A 15,710-nucleotide genomic window follows, 5' to 3' on the forward strand; every position below is an offset into this window, starting at 1 on the left:
GATTAACAAGGCTGAAAAGGGGAAAGATGATCAACAAGGCTGAAAAGGTGATCAACAAGGCTGAAAAAGAGAAAATATGATCAACAAGGCTGAAAAAGGAAAAGATGCCGAGATCAACAAAGCTGAAAAAGAGAAAAGATGATCAACAAGGCTGAAAAAGGGAAAAGATGATCAACAAGGCTGAAAAAAGGAAAAGATGATCAACAAAGCTGAAAAAGGGAAAAGATGATCAACAAGGCTGAAAAAGGGAAAAGATGATCAACAAGGCTGAAAAAGAGGAAAGATGATCAACAAAGCTGAAAAAGAGGAAAGATGATCAACAAGGCTGAAAAAGGGAAAAGATGATCAACAAGGCTGAAAAAGGGAAAAGATGATCATCAAGGCTGAAAAAGGAAAAGATGATCAACAAGGCTGAAAAAGGAAAAGATGATCAACAAAGCTGAAAAATGGAAAAGATGATCAACAAAGCTGAAAAAGAGGAAAGATGATCAACAAGGCTGAAAAAGGGAAAAGATGATCAACAAGGCTGAAAAGGGGAAAAGATGATTAACAAGGCTGAAAAGGGGGAAAGATGATCAACAAGGCTGAAAAAGGGAAAAGATGATCAACAAAGCTGAAAAAGAGAAAAGATGATCAACAAGGCTGAAAAAGAGAAAAGATGATCAACAAAGCTGAAAAATGGAAAAGATGATCAACAAAGCTGAAAAAAGAGGAAAAAGGTGATCAACAAGGCTGAAAAAGGGAAAAGATGATCAACAAGGCTGAAAAAGGGAAAAGATGATCAACAAAGCTGAAAAATGGAAAAGATGATCAACAAAGCTGAAAAAGAGGAAAGATGATCAACAAGGCTGAAAAAGGGAAAAGATGATCAACAAGGCTGAAAAAGGAAAAGATGATCAACAAAGCTGAAAAATGGAAAAGATGATCAAACAAAGCTGAAAAGGGAAAAGATGATCAACAAGGCTGAAAAAGGGAAAAGATGATCAACAAAGCTGAAAAATGGAAAAGGTGATCAACAAAGCTGAAAAAGAGGAAAGATGATCAACAAGGCTGAAAAAGGGAAAAGATGATCAACAAGGCTGAAAAGTGGAAAAGATGATTAACAAGGCTGAAAAGGGGAAAGATGATCAACAAGGCTGAAAAAGAGAAAAGATGATCAACAAGGCTGAAAAAGAGAAAAGATGATCAACAAGGCTGAAAAGGGGAAAAGATGATCAACAAGGCTGAAAAAGGAAAAGATGATCAACAAAGCTGAAAAAGAGAAAAGATGATCAACAAGGCTGAAAAAGGGAAAAGATGATCAACAAGGCTGAAAAAGAGAAAAGATGATCAACAAGGCTGAAAAGGGGAAAAGATGATCAACAAGGCTGAAAAAGGGAAAAGATGATCAACAAGGCTGAAAAAGAGGAAAGATGATCAACAAAGCTGAAAAATGGAAAAGATGATCAACAAAGCTGAAAAAAGAGGAAAGATGATCAACAAGGCTGAAAAAGGGAAAAGATGATCAACAAGGCTGAAAAAGGAAAAGATGATCAACAAAGCTGAAAAAGGGAAAAGATGATCAACAAAGCTGAAAAATGGAAAAGATGATCAACAAAGCTGAAAAAGAGGAAAGATGATCAACAAGGCTGAAAAAGGGAAAAGATGATCAACAAGGCTGAAAAAGGGAAAAGATGATCAACAAAGCTGAAAAATGGAAAAGATGATCAACAAAGCTGAAAAAGGAAAAGATGATCAACAAGGCTGAAAAAGGGAAAAGATGATCAACAAGGCTGAAAAAGGGAAAAGATGATCAACAAAGCTGAAAAAATGGAAAAGGTGATCAACAAAGCTGAAAAAGAGGAAAGATGATCAACAAGGCTGAAAAAGGGAAAAGATGATCAACAAGGCTGAAAAGTGGAAAAGATGATTAACAAGGCTGAAAAGGGGGAAAGATGATCAACAAGGCTGAAAAAGAGAAAAGATGATCAACAAGGCTGAAAAAGAGAAAAGATGATCAACAAGGCTGAAAAGGGGAAAAGATGATCAACAAGGCTGAAAAAGAGAAAAGATGATCAACAAGGCTGAAAAAGAGAAAAGATGATCAACAAAGCTGAAAAAGGAATAGATCATCAACAAGGCTGAAAAAGAGAAAAGATGATCAACAAGGCTGAAAAAGAGAAAAGATGATCAACAAAGCTGAAAAAGAGAAAAGATGATCAACAAGGCTGAAAAAGAGAAAGATGATCAACAAGGCTGAAAAAGAGAAAAGATGATCAACAAGGCTGAAAAAGGGAAAAGATGATCAATAAGGCTGAAAAGGGAAAAGATGATCAAAAGAGAAAAGATGATCAACAAAGCTGAAAAAGAGAAAAGATGATCAACAAGGCTGAAAAAGGGAAAAGATGATCAACAAAGCTGAAAAAGAGAAAAGATGATCAACAAGGCTGAAAAGGGGAAAAGATGATCAACAAGGCTGAAAAAGGGAAAAGATGATTAACAAGGCTGAAAAGGGAAAAGATGATCAACAAGGCTGAAAAAGGGAAAAGATGATCAACAAGGCTGAAAAAGAGGAAAAAGGTGATCAACAAAGCTGAAAAAGAGGAAAGATGATCAACAAGGCTGAAAAAGGGAAAAGATGATCAACAAGGCTGAAAAAGGGAAAGATGATCAACAAAGCTGAAAAAGGGAAAAGATGATCAACAAAGGAAAAGGATGATCAACAAAGCTGAAAAAGAGGAAAGATGATCAACAAGGCTGAAAAAGGGAAAAGATGATCAACAAGGCTGAAAAGTGGAAAAGATGATTAACAAGGCTGAAAAGGGGAAAGATGATCAACAAGGCTGAAAAAGGGAAAAGATGATCAACAAAGCTGAAAAAGAGAAAAGATGATCAACAAGGCTGAAAAAGGGAAAAGATGATCAACAAAGCTGAAAAAGAGAAAAGATGATCAACAAGGCTGAAAAGGGGAAAAGATGATCAACAAGGCTGAAAAAGGGAAAAGATGAAAGGCTGAAAAAGAGGAAAGATGATTAACAAGGCTGAAAAAGGGAAAAGATGATCAACAAGGCTGAAAAAGGAAAAGATGATCAACAAGGCTGAAAAAGGAAAAGATGATCAACAAGGTTGAAAAAGAAAAAGATGATTAACAAGGCTGAAAAAGGGAAAAGATGATCAACAAGGCTGAAAAAGGAAAAGATGATCAACAAGGCTGAAAAAGGAAAAGAAGATTAACAAGGCTGTAAAAGGGTAAAGATGATCAACAAGGCTGAAAAAGGAAAAAGATGATCAACAAGGCTGAAAAAGGAAAAGATGATCAACAAAGCTGAAAAAGGGAAAAGATGATCAACAAGGCTGAAAAGGGGAAAAGATGATTAACAAGGCTGAAAAAGGGAAAAGATGATCAACAAGGCTGAAAAAGGGGAAAAGATGATCAACAAAGCTGAAAAAGGGAAAAGATGATCAACAAGGCTGAAAAAGGGAAAAGATGATTAACAAGGCTGAAAAAGGGAAAAGATGATCAACAAGGCTGAAAAAGGGAAAAGATGATCAACAAGGCTGAAAAGGGAAATGACCAACAAGACTGAAAAAGGAAAAGATGATCAACAAAGCTGAAAAAGGGAAAAGATGATCAACAAGGCTGAAAAGGGGAAAAGATGATTAACAAGGCTGAAAAGGGGAAAAGATGATTAACAAGGCTGAAAAGGGGGAAAGATGACCAACAAGGCTGAAAAAGAAAAGATGATCAACAAGGCTGAAAAAGGGAAAAGATGATCAACAAGGCTGAAAAGATGATCAACAAGGAAAAGATGAACAACAAGGCTGAAAAAGGGGAAAAGATGACCAACAAGGCTGAAAAAGAGAAAAGATGATCAACAAGGCTGAAAAAGGGAAAAGATGATCAACAAGGCTGAAAAAGGGAAAAGATGACCAACAAGGCTGAAAAAGGAGAAAAGATGATCAACAAGGCTGAAAAAGGGAAAAGATGATCAACAAGGCTGAAAAAGGGAAAAGATGATCAACAAAGCTGAAAAAGAGAAAAGATGATCAACAAGGCTGAAAAAGGGAAAAGATGATCAACAAGGTTGAAAAAGGAAAAGATGATCAACAAAGCTGAAAAAGAAAAAGATGATCAACAAAGGCTGAAAAAGGGAAAAGATGATCAACAAGGCTGAAAAAGGGAAAAGATGATCAACAAAGCTGAAAAAGGGAAAAGATGATCAACAAGGTTGAAAAGGGGAAAAGATGATTAACAAGGCAGAAAAGGGGGAAAGATGACCAACAAGGCTGAAAAAGAAAAGATGATAAACAAGGCTGAAAAAGGGAAAAGATGATCAACAAGGCTGAAAAGATGATCAACAAGGAAAAGATGATCAACAAGGCTGAAAAAGAGAAAAGATGATTAACAAGGCTGAAAAAAGGAAAAGATGATCAACAAGGCTGAAAAAGAGAAAAGATGATCAACAAGGCTGAAAAAGGGAATCAACAAAGCTGAAAAAGAGAAAAGATGATCAACAAGGCTGAAAAAGGGAAAAGATTATCAACAAGGCTGAAAAGGGAATAGATGATCAACAAGGCTGAAAAAGGAAAAGATGATCAACAAGGCTGAAAAGGGGAAAAATGATCAACAAGGCTGAAAAAGGGAAAAGATGATCAACAAGGCTGAAAAAGGGAAAAGATGATCAACAAGGCTGAAAAATGGAAAAGATGAGCAACAAGGCTGAAAAAGGGAAAAGATGGCTGAAAAAGAGAAAGATGATCAACAAGCTGAAAAAGAGAAAAGATGATCAACAAGGCTGAAAAAGAGAAAAGATGATCAACAAGGCTGAAAAAGAGAAAAGATGATTAACAAGGCTGAAAAAGAGAAAAGATGATTAACAAGGCTGTAAAGGGGAAAGATGATCAACAAGGCTGAAAAAGGGAAAAGATGATCAACAAGGCTGAAAAAGGGAAAAGATGATCAACAAGGCTGAAAAAAGGGAAAAGATGATCAACAAAGCTGAAAAATGGAAAAGATGATCAACAAAGCTGAAAAAGAGGAAAGATGATCAACAAGGCTGAAAAAGGGAAAAGATGATCAACAAGGCTGAAAAAGGGAAAAGATGATCAACAAGGCTGAAAAGGGGAAAAGATGATCAACAAGGCTGAAAAAGGGAAAAGATGATCAACAAAGCTGAAAAAGAGAAAGATGATCAACAAGGCTGAAAAAGAGAAAAGATGATCAACAAGGCTGAAAAAGAGAAAAGATGATCAACAAGGCTGAAAAAGAGAAAAGATGATCAACAAGGCTGAAAAGGGGAAAAGATGATCAACAAGGCTGAAAAAGGGAAAAGATGATCAACAAGGCTGAAAAAGAGGAAAGATGATTAACAAGGCTGAAAAAGGGAAAAGATGATCAACAAGGCTGAAAAGGGGAAAAGATGATCAACAAAGCTGAAAAAGAGGAAAAAGGTGATCAACAAGGCTGAAAAAGGGAAAAGATGATCAACAAGGCTGAAAAAGGGAAAAGATGATCAACAAAGCTGAAAAAGGGAAAAGATGATCAACAAAGCTGAAAAAGAGGAAAGATGATCAACAAGGCTGAAAAAGGGAAAAGATGATCAACAAGGCTGAAAAAGGGAAAAGATGATCAACAAAGCTGAAAAAGGGAAAAGATGATCAACAAGGCTGAAAAAGGGAAAAGATGATCAACAAAGCTGAAAAATGGAAAAGGTGATCAACAAAGCTGAAAAAGAGGAAAGATGATCAACAAGGCTGAAAAGGGAAAAGATGATCAACAAGGCTGAAAAGTGGAAAAGATGATTAACAAGGCTGAAAAGGGGAAAGATGATCAACAAGGCTGAAAAAGAGAAAAGATGATCAACAAGGCTGAAAAAGAGAAAAGATGATCAACAAGGCTGAAAAGGGGAAAAGATGATCAACAAGGCTGAAAAAAGGAAAAGATGATCAACAAAGCTGAAAAAGAGAAAAGATGATCAACAAGGCTGAAAAAGAGAAAAGATGATCAACAAGGCTGAAAAGAGAAAAGATGATCAACAAGGCTGAAAAGGGGAAAAGATGATCAACAAGGCTGAAAAAAGGAAAAGATGATCAACAAGGCTGAAAAAGGGAAAAGATGATCAACAAAGCTGAAAAAGAGAAAAGATGATCAACAAGGCTGAAAAAGGGAAAAGATGATCAACAAAGCTGAAAAAGAGAAAAGATGATCAACAAGGCTGAAAAGGGGAAAAGATGATCAACAAGGCTGAAAAAGGGAAAAGATGATCAACAAGGCTGAAAAAGGGAAAAGATGATTAACAAGGCTGAAAAGGGGAAAAGATGATCAACAAGACTGAAAAAGGGAAAAGATGATCAACAAGGCTGAAAAAGAGGAAAAGATGATCAACAAAGCTGAAAAAGAGGAAAGATGATCAACAAGGCTGAAAAAGGGAAAAGATGATCAACAAGGCTGAAAAAGGGAAAAGATGATCAACAAGGCTGAAAAAGGGAAAAGATGATCAACAAAGCTGAAAAATGGAAAAGGTGATCAACAAAGCTGAAAAAGAGGAAAGATGATCAACAAGGCTGAAAAAGGGAAAAGATGATCAACAAGGCTGAAAAGTGGAAAAGATGATCAACAAGGCTGAAAAAGGATCAACAAGGCTGAAAAGATGATCAACAAAGCTGAAAAAGAGAAAAGATGATCAACAAGGCTGAAAAAGAGAAAAGATGATCAACAAAGCTGAAAAAGAGAAAAGATGATCAACAAGGCTGAAAAGGGGAAAAGATGATCAACAAGGCTGAAAAAGGGAAAAGATGATCAACAAGGCTGAAAAAGAGGAAAGATGATTAACAAGGCTGAAAAAGGGAAAAGATGATCAACAAGGCTGAAAAAGGGAAAAGATGATCAACAAGGCTGAAAAGGGGAAAAGATGATCAACAAGGTTGAAAAGAAAAAGATGATTAACAAGGCTGAAAAAGGGAAAAGATGATCAACAAGGCTGAAAAAGGGAAAAGATGATCAACAAGGCTGAAAAAGGGAAAAGAAGATTAACAAGGCTGTAAAAGGGTAAAGATGATCAACAAGGCTGAAAAGGAAAAAGATGATCAACAAGGCTGAAAAAGGGAAAAGATGATCAACAAAGCTGAAAAAGGGAAAAGATGATCAACAAGGCTGAAAAGGGGAAAAGATGATTAACAAGGCTGAAAAAGGGAAAAGATGATCAACAAGGCTGAAAAAGGGGAAAAGATGATCAACAAAGCTGAAAAATGGAAAAGATGATCAACAAGGTTGAAAAGGGGAAAAGATGATTAACAAGGCTGAAAAGGGGAAAAAGGCTGAAAAAGGGGAAAAGATGATCAACAAGGCTGAAAAGGGGAAATGACCAACAAGACTGAAAAAGGGAAAAGATGATCAACAAAGCTGAAAAAGGGAAAAGATGATCAACAAGGCTGAAAAAGGGAAAAGATGATTAACAAGGCTGAAAAGGGGAAAAGATGATTAACAAGGCTGAAAAGGGGGAAAGATGACCAACAAGGCTGAAAAAGAAAAGATGATCAACAAGGCTGAAAAGGAAAAGATGATCAACAAGGCTGAAAAGATGATCAACAAGGCTGAAAAAGGAAAAGATGATCAACAAGGCTGAAAAAGGGAAAAGATGACCAACAAGGCTGAAAAAGGGAAAAGATGATCAACAAGGCTGAAAAGGAAAAGATGATCAACAAGGCTGAAAAAGGGAAAAGATGATCAACAAAGCTGAAAAAGAGAAAAGATGATCAACAAGGCTGAAAAAGGGAAAAGATGATCAACAAGGTTGAAAAAGGGAAAAGATGATCAACAAAGCTGAAAAAGAGAAAAGATGATCAACAAGGCTGAAAAAGGAAAAGATGATCAACAAGGCTGAAAAAGGGGAAAGATGATCAACAAAGCTGAAAAAGGGAAAAGATGATCAACAAGGTTGAAAAGGGGAAAAGATGATTAACAAGGCAGAAAAGGGGGAAAGATGACCAACAAGGCTGAAAAAGAAAAGATGATAAACAAGGCTGAAAAAGGGAAAATGATCAACAAGGCTGAAAAGATGATCAACAAGGCTGAAAAAGGGAAAAGATGATCAACAAGGCTGAAAAGGGAAAAGATGATCAACAAGAAAAGAAAAGATGATTAACAAGGCTGAAAAAGGGAAAAGATGATCAACAAAGCTGAAAAAGAGAAAAGATGATCAACAAGGCTGAAAAAGGGAAAAGATGATCAACAAAGCTGAAAAAGAGAAAAGATGATCAACAAGGCTGAAAAAGGAAAAAGATTATCAACAAGGCTGAAAAAGAGAATAGATGATCAACAAGGCTGAAAAAGGGAAAAGATGATCAACAAGGCTGAAAAAGGGAAAAGATGATTAACAAGGCTGAAAAAGAAAAGATGATTAACAAGGCTGTAAAGGGGAAAGATGATCAACAAGGCTGAAAAAGGAAAAGATGATCAACAAGGCTGAAAAAGGGAAAAGATGATCAACAAGGCTGAAAAAGGGAAAAGATGATCAACAAAGCTGAAAAAGGAAAAGATGATCAACAAAGCTGAAAAAGAGGAAAGATGATCAACAAGGCTGAAAAAGGGATGATCAACAAGGCTGAAAAAGGGAAGAGATGATCAACAAAGCTGAAAAATGGAAAAGATGATCAACAAAGCTGAAAAAGGGAAAAGATGATCAACAAGGCTGAAAAAGGAAAAAGATGATCAACAAAGCTGAAAAATGGAAAAGGTGATCAACAAAGCTGAAAAAGAGGAAAGATGATCAACAAGGCTGAAAAAGGGAAAAGATGATCAACAAGGCTGAAAAGTGGAAAAGATGATTAACAAGGCTGAAAAGGGGAAAGATGATCAACAAGGCTGAAAAAGAGAAAAGATGATCAACAAGGCTGAAAAAGAGAAAAGATGATCAACAAGGCTGAAAAGGGGAAAAGATGATCAACAAGGCTGAAAAAAGGGAAAAGATGATCAACAAAGCTGAAAAAGAGAAAAGATGATCAACAAGGCTGAAAAAGAGAAAAGATGATCAACAAGGCTGAAAAAGAGAAAAGATGATCAACAAGGCTGAAAAAGAGAAAAGATGATCAACAAGGCTGAAAAGGGAAAAGATGATCAACAAGGCTGAAAAAGGGGAAAGATGATCAACAAGGCTGAAAAAGAGGAAAGATGATTAACAAGGCTGAAAAAGGGAAAAGATGATCAACAAAGCTGAAAAATGGGCTGGGGAAAAGATGATCAACAAAGCTGAAAAAGAGGAAAAAGGTGATCAACAAGGCTGAAAAAGGGAAAAGATGATCAACAAGGCTGAAAAAGGAAAAGATGATCAACAAAGCTGAAAAAATGGAAAAGATGATCAACAAAGCTGAAAAAGAGGAAAGATGATCAACAAGGCTGAAAAAGGGAAAAGATGATCAACAAGGCTGAAAAAGGAAAAGATGATCAACAAAGCTGAAAAATGGAAAAGATGATCAACAAAGCTGAAAAAGGGAAAAGATGATCAACAAGGCTGAAAAAGGGAAAAGATGATCAACAAAGCTGAAAAATGGAAAAGGTGATCAACAAAGCTGAAAAAGAGGAAAGATGATCAACAAGGCTGAAAAAGGGAAAAGATGATCAACAAGGCTGAAAAGTGGAAAAGATGATTAACAAGGCTGAAAAGGGGAAAGATGATGAACAAGGCTGAAAAAAGGGAAAAGATGATCAACAAGGCTGAAAAGGGAAAAAGATGATCAACAAGGCTGAAAAAGGAAAAGATGATCAACAAAGCTGAAAAAGAGAAAAGATGATCAACAAGGCTGAAAAAGAGAAAAGATGATCAACAAGGCTGAAAAAGAGAAAAGATGATCAACAAGGCTGAAAAGGGGAAAAGATGATCAACAAGGCTGAAAAAGAGAAAAGATGATCAACAAGGCTGAAAAAGAGAAAAGATGATCAACAAAGCTGAAAAAGAGAAAAGATGATCAACAAGGCTGAAAAAGGGAAAAGATGATCAACAAAGCTGAAAAAGAGAAAAGATGATCAACAAGGCTGAAAAGGGGAAAAGATGATCAACAAGGCTGAAAAAGGGAAAAGATGATCAACAAGGCTGAAAAAGGGAAAAGATGATTAACAAGGCTGAAAAGGGGAAAAGATGATCAACAAGGCTGAAAAAGGGAAAAGATGATCAACAAGGCTGAAAAAGAGGAAAAAGGTGATCAACAAAGCTGAAAAAGAGGAAAGATGATCAACAAGGCTGAAAAAGGAAAAGATGATCAACAAGGCTGAAAAAGGGAAAAGATGATCAACAAGGCTGAAAAAGGGAAAAGATGATCAACAAAGCTGAAAAATGGAAAAGGTGATCAACAAAGCTGAAAAAGAGGAAAGATGATCAACAAGGCTGAAAAAGGGAAAAGATGATCAACAAGGCTGAAAAGTGGAAAAGATGATTAACAAAGCTGAAAAAGAGGAAAGATGATCAACAAGGCTGAAAAAGAGAAAAGATGATCAACAAGGCTGAAAAAGGGAAAAGATGATCAACAAAGCTGAAAAAGAGAAAAGATGATCAACAAGGCTGAAAAGGGAAAAGATGATCAACAAGGCTGAAAAAGGGAAAAGATGATCAACAAGGCTGAAAAAAGAGGAAAAGAGAATCAACAAGGCTGAAAAGGGGAAAGATGATCAACAAGGCTGAAAAAGGGAAAAGATGATCAACAAAGCTGAAAAAGAGAAAAGATGATCAACAAGGCTGAAAAAGGGAAAAGATGATCAACAAAGCTGAAAAAGAGAAAAGATGATCAACAAGGCTGAAAAGGGGAAAAGATGATCAACAAGGCTGAAAAAGGAAAAGATGATCAACAAGGCTGAAAAAAGAGGAAAGATGATTAACAAGGCTGAAAAAGGAAAAGATGATCAACAAGGCTGAAAAAGGGAAAAGATGATCAACAAGGCTGAAAAAGGGAAAAGATGATCAACAAGGTTGAAAAAGAAAAAAGATGATTAACAAGGCTGAAAAAGAGAAAAGATGATTAACAAGGCTGAAAAGGGGAAAAGAGGATCAACAAGGCTGAAAAAGGGAAAAGATGATCAACAAAGCTGAAAAATGGAAAAGGTGATCAACAAAGCTGAAAAAGAGGAAAGATGATCAACAAGGCTGAAAAAGGGAAAAGATGATCAACAAGGCTGAAAAGTGGAAAAGATGATTAACAAAGCTGAAAAAGAGGAAAGATGATCAACAAGGCTGAAAAAGAGAAAAGATGATCAACAAGGCTGAAAAAGGGAAAAGATGATCAACAAAGCTGAAAAAGAGAAAAGATGATCAACAAGGCTGAAAAGGGGAAAAGATGATCAACAAGGCTGAAAAGGGAAAAGATGATCAACAAGGCTGAAAAAGAGGAAAGATGATTAACAAGGCTGAAAAGGGGAAAGATGATCAACAAGGCTGAAAAAGGGAAAAGATGATCAACAAAGCTGAAAAAAGAGAAAAGATGATCAACAAGGCTGAAAAAGGGAAAAGATGATCAACAAAGCTGAAAAAGAGAAAAGATGATCAACAAGGCTGAAAAGGGGAAAAGATGATCAACAAGGCTGAAAAAGGGAAAAGATGATCAACAAGGCTGAAAAAGGGAAAAGATGATTAACAAGGCTGAAAAAGGGAAAAGATAATCAACCAGGCTAAAAAGGAAAAGATGATCAACAAGGCTGAAAAAGGGAAAAGATGATCAACAAGGTTGAAAAAGAAAAAAGATGATTAACAAGGCTGAAAAAGGGAAAAGATGATCAACAAGGCTGAAAAAGGGAAAAGATGATCAACAAGGCTGAAAAAAGGGAAAAGAAGATAAAAAAGCTTAAAAAGGGGAAAAATTAATCAACAAGGCTGAAAAAGAAAAAAGATGATCAACAAGGCTGAAAAAGAGAAAAGATGATCAACAAAGCTGAAAAAGGGAAAACAAGGCTGAAAAGGGGAAAAGATGATTAACAAGGCTGAAAAAGGGAAAAGATGATCAACAAGGCTGAAAAAGGGGAAAAGATGATCAACAAAGCTGAAAAATGGAAAAGATGATCAACAAGGTTGAAAAGGGGAAAAGATGATTAACAAGGCTGAAAAAGGGAAAAGATGATCAACAAGGCTGAAAAAGGGGAAAAGATGATCAACAAGGCTGAAAAGGGGAAATGACCAACAAGACTGAAAAAGGGAAAAGATGATCAACAAAGCTGAAAAAGGGAAAAGATGATCAACAAGGCTGAAAAGGGGAAAAGATGATTAACAAGGCTGAAAAGGGGAAAAGATGATTAACAAGGCTGAAAAGGGGGAAAGATGACCAACAAGGCTGAAAAAGAAAAGATGATCAACAAGGCTGAAAAAGGGAAAAGATGATCAACAAGGCTGAAAAGATGATCAACAAGGCTGAAAAAGAGAAAAGATGATCAACAAAGCTGAAAAAGGGAAAAGACGATCAACAAGGCTGAAAAAGAGAAAAGATGACCAACAAGGCTGAAAAAGAAAAGATGATAAACAAGGCTGAAAAAAGATCAACAAGGCTGAAAAGATGATCAACAAGGCTGAAAAAGGGAAAAGATGATCAACAAGGCTGAAAAAGGGAAAAGATGATCAACAAGGCTGAAAAAGGGAAAAGATGATTAACAAGGCTGAAAAAGGGAAAAGATGATCAACAAAGCTGAAAAAGAGAAAAGAGGATCAAAAAAGCTGAAAAAGGGAAAAGATGATCAACAAAGCTGAAAAGAGAAAAGATGATCAACAAGGCTGAAAAAGGGAAAAGATTATCAACAAGGCTGAAAAAAGGGAAACGATGATCAACAAGGCTGAAAAAAGGGAAAAGATGATCAACAAGGCTGAAAAAGGGAAATGATGATTAACAAGGCTGAAAAAGAGAAAAGATGATTAACAAGGCTGTAAAGGGGGAAAGATGATCAACAAGGCTGAAAAAGGGAAAAGATGATCAACAAGGCTGAAAAAGGGAAAAGATGATCAACAAGGCTGAAAAAGGAAAAGATGATCAACAAAGCTGAAAAATGGAAAAGATGATCAACAAAGCTGAAAAAGAGGAAAGATGATCAACAAGGCTGAAAAAGGGAAAAGATGATCAACAAGGCTGAAAAAGGGAAGAGATGATCAACAAAGCTGAAAAATGGAAAAGATGATCAACAAAGCTGAAAAAGGAAAAGATGATCAACAAGGCTGAAAAAGGAAAAGATGATCAACAAAGCTGAAAAAATGGAAAAGGTGATCAACAAAGGAAAAAGAGGAAAGATGATCAACAAGGCTGAAAAAGGGAAAAGATGATCAACAAGGCTGAAAAGGGAAAAGATGATTAACAAAGCTGAAAAAGAGGAAAGATGATCAACAAGGCTGAAAAAGGGAAAAGATGATAAACAAGGCTGAAAAAAGAGAAAAGATGATCAACAAGGCTGAAAAGGGGAAAAGATGATCAACAAGGCTGAAAAAGGGAAAAGATGATCAACAAGGCTGAAAAAGAGGAAAGATGATTAACAAGGCTGAAAAGGGGAAAGATGATCAACAAGGCTGAAAAAGGAAAAGATGATTAACAAGGCTGAAAAAGGGAAAAGATGATTAACAAGGCTGAAAAGGGGAAAGATGACCAACAAGGCTGAAAAAGAAAAGATGATCAACAAGGCTGAAAAAGGGAAAAGATGATCAACAAAGATGATCAACAAAGTGATCAACAAGGCTGAAAAAGAGAAAAGATGATCAACAAGGCTGAAAAAGAGAAAAGATGATCAACAAGGCTGAAAAGGGGAAAAGATGATCAACAAGGCTGAAAAAGGAAAAGATGATCAACAAAGCTGAAAAAGAGAAAAGATGATCAGCAAATCTAAAAAAGAGAAAAGATGATCAACAAGGCTGAAAAAGAGAAAAGATGATTAACAAGGCTGAAAAGGGGGGAAAGATGATCAACAAGGCTGAAAAAAGAGAAAAGATGATCAACAAGGCTGAAAAAGAGAAAAGATGATCAACAAGGCTGAAAAGGGGAAAAGATGATCAACAAGGCTGAAAAAGGGAAAAGATGATCAACAAAGCTGAAAAAGAGAAAAGATGATCAACAAGGCTGAAAAAGAGAAAAGATGATCAACAAGGCTGAAAAAGAGAAAAGATGATCAACAAGGCTGAAAAAGAGAAAAGATGATCAACAAGGCTGAAAAGGGAAAAGATGATCAACAAGGGGGAAAGATGATCAACAAGGCTGAAAAAGAGGAAAGATGATTAACAAGGCTGAAAAAGGGAAAAGATGATCAACAAAGCTGAAAAATGGAAAAGATGATCAACAAAGCTGAAAAAGAGGAAAAAGGTGATCAACAAGGCTGAAAAAGGGAAAAGATGATCAACAAGGCTGAAAAAGGGAAAAGATGATCAACAAAGCTGAAAAATGGAAAAGATGATCAACAAAGCTGAAAAAGAGGAAAGATGATCAACAAGGCTGATTAACAAGGCTGAAAAAGGGTAAAGATGATCAACAAAGCTGAAAAATGGAAAAGATGATCAACAAAGCTGAAAAAGGGAAAAGATGATCAACAAGGCTGAAAAAGGAAAAGATGATCAACAAAGCTGAAAAATGGAAAAGGTGATCAACAAAGCTGAAAAAGAGGAAAGATGATCAACAAGGCTGAAAAAGGGAAAAGATGATCAACAAGGCTGAAAAGTGGAAAAGATGATTAACAAGGCTGAAAAGGGGAAAGATGATCAACAAGGCTGAAAAAGAGAAAAGATGATCAACAAGGCTGAAAAAGAGAAAAGATGATCAACAAGGCTGAAAAGGGGAAAAGATGATCAACAAGGCTGAAAAAGGGAAAAGATGATCAACAAAGCTGAAAAAGAGAAAAGATGATCAACAAGGCTGAAAAAGAGAAAAGATGATCAACAAGGCTGAAAAAGAGAAAAGATGATCAACAAGGCTGAAAAAGGGAAAAGATGATCAACAAGGCTGAAAAAGGAAAAGATGATCAACAAAGCTGAAAAATGGAAAAGATGATCAACAAAGCTGAAAAAGGGAAAAGATGATCAACAAGGCTGAAAAAGGGAAAAGATGATCAACAAAGCTGAAAAATGGAAAAGGTGATCAACAAAGCTGAAAAAGAGGAAAGATGATCAACAAGGCTGAAAAAGGGAAAAGATGATCAACAAGGCTGAAAAGTGGAAAAGATGATTAACAAGGCTGAAAAGGGGAAAGATGATCAACAAGGCTGAAAAAGAGAAAAGATGATCAACAAGGCTGAAAAAGAGAAAAGATGATCAACAAGGCTGAAAAGGGGAAAAGATGATCAACAAGGCTGAAAAAGGGAAAAGATGATCAACAAAGCTGAAAAAGAGAAAAGATGATCAACAAGGCTGAAAAAGAGAAAAGATGATCAACAAGGCTGAAAAAGAGAAAAGATGATTAACAAGGCTGAAAAGGGGGAAAGATGATCAACAAGGCTGAAAAAGGGAAAAGATGATCAACAAGGCTGAAAAAGAGAAAAGATGATCAACAAGGCTGAAAAGGGGAAAAGATGATCAACAAGGCTGAAAAAGGAAAAGATGATCAACAAAGCTGAAAAAGAGAAAAGATGATCAACAAGGCTGAAAAAGAGAAAAGATGATCAACAAGGCTGAAAAGAGAAAAGATGATCAACAAGGCTGAAAAAGAGAAAAGATGATCAACAAGGCTGAAAAGGGGAAAAGATGATCAACAAGGCTGAAAAAGGGAAAAGATGATCAACAAGGCTGAAAAAGAGG

This window comes from Amphiura filiformis, chromosome 20 (genome assembly GCF_039555335.1).
Source record: "Amphiura filiformis chromosome 20, Afil_fr2py, whole genome shotgun sequence".
Classification (NCBI taxonomy): Eukaryota; Metazoa; Echinodermata; class Ophiuroidea; order Amphilepidida; family Amphiuridae; genus Amphiura; species Amphiura filiformis.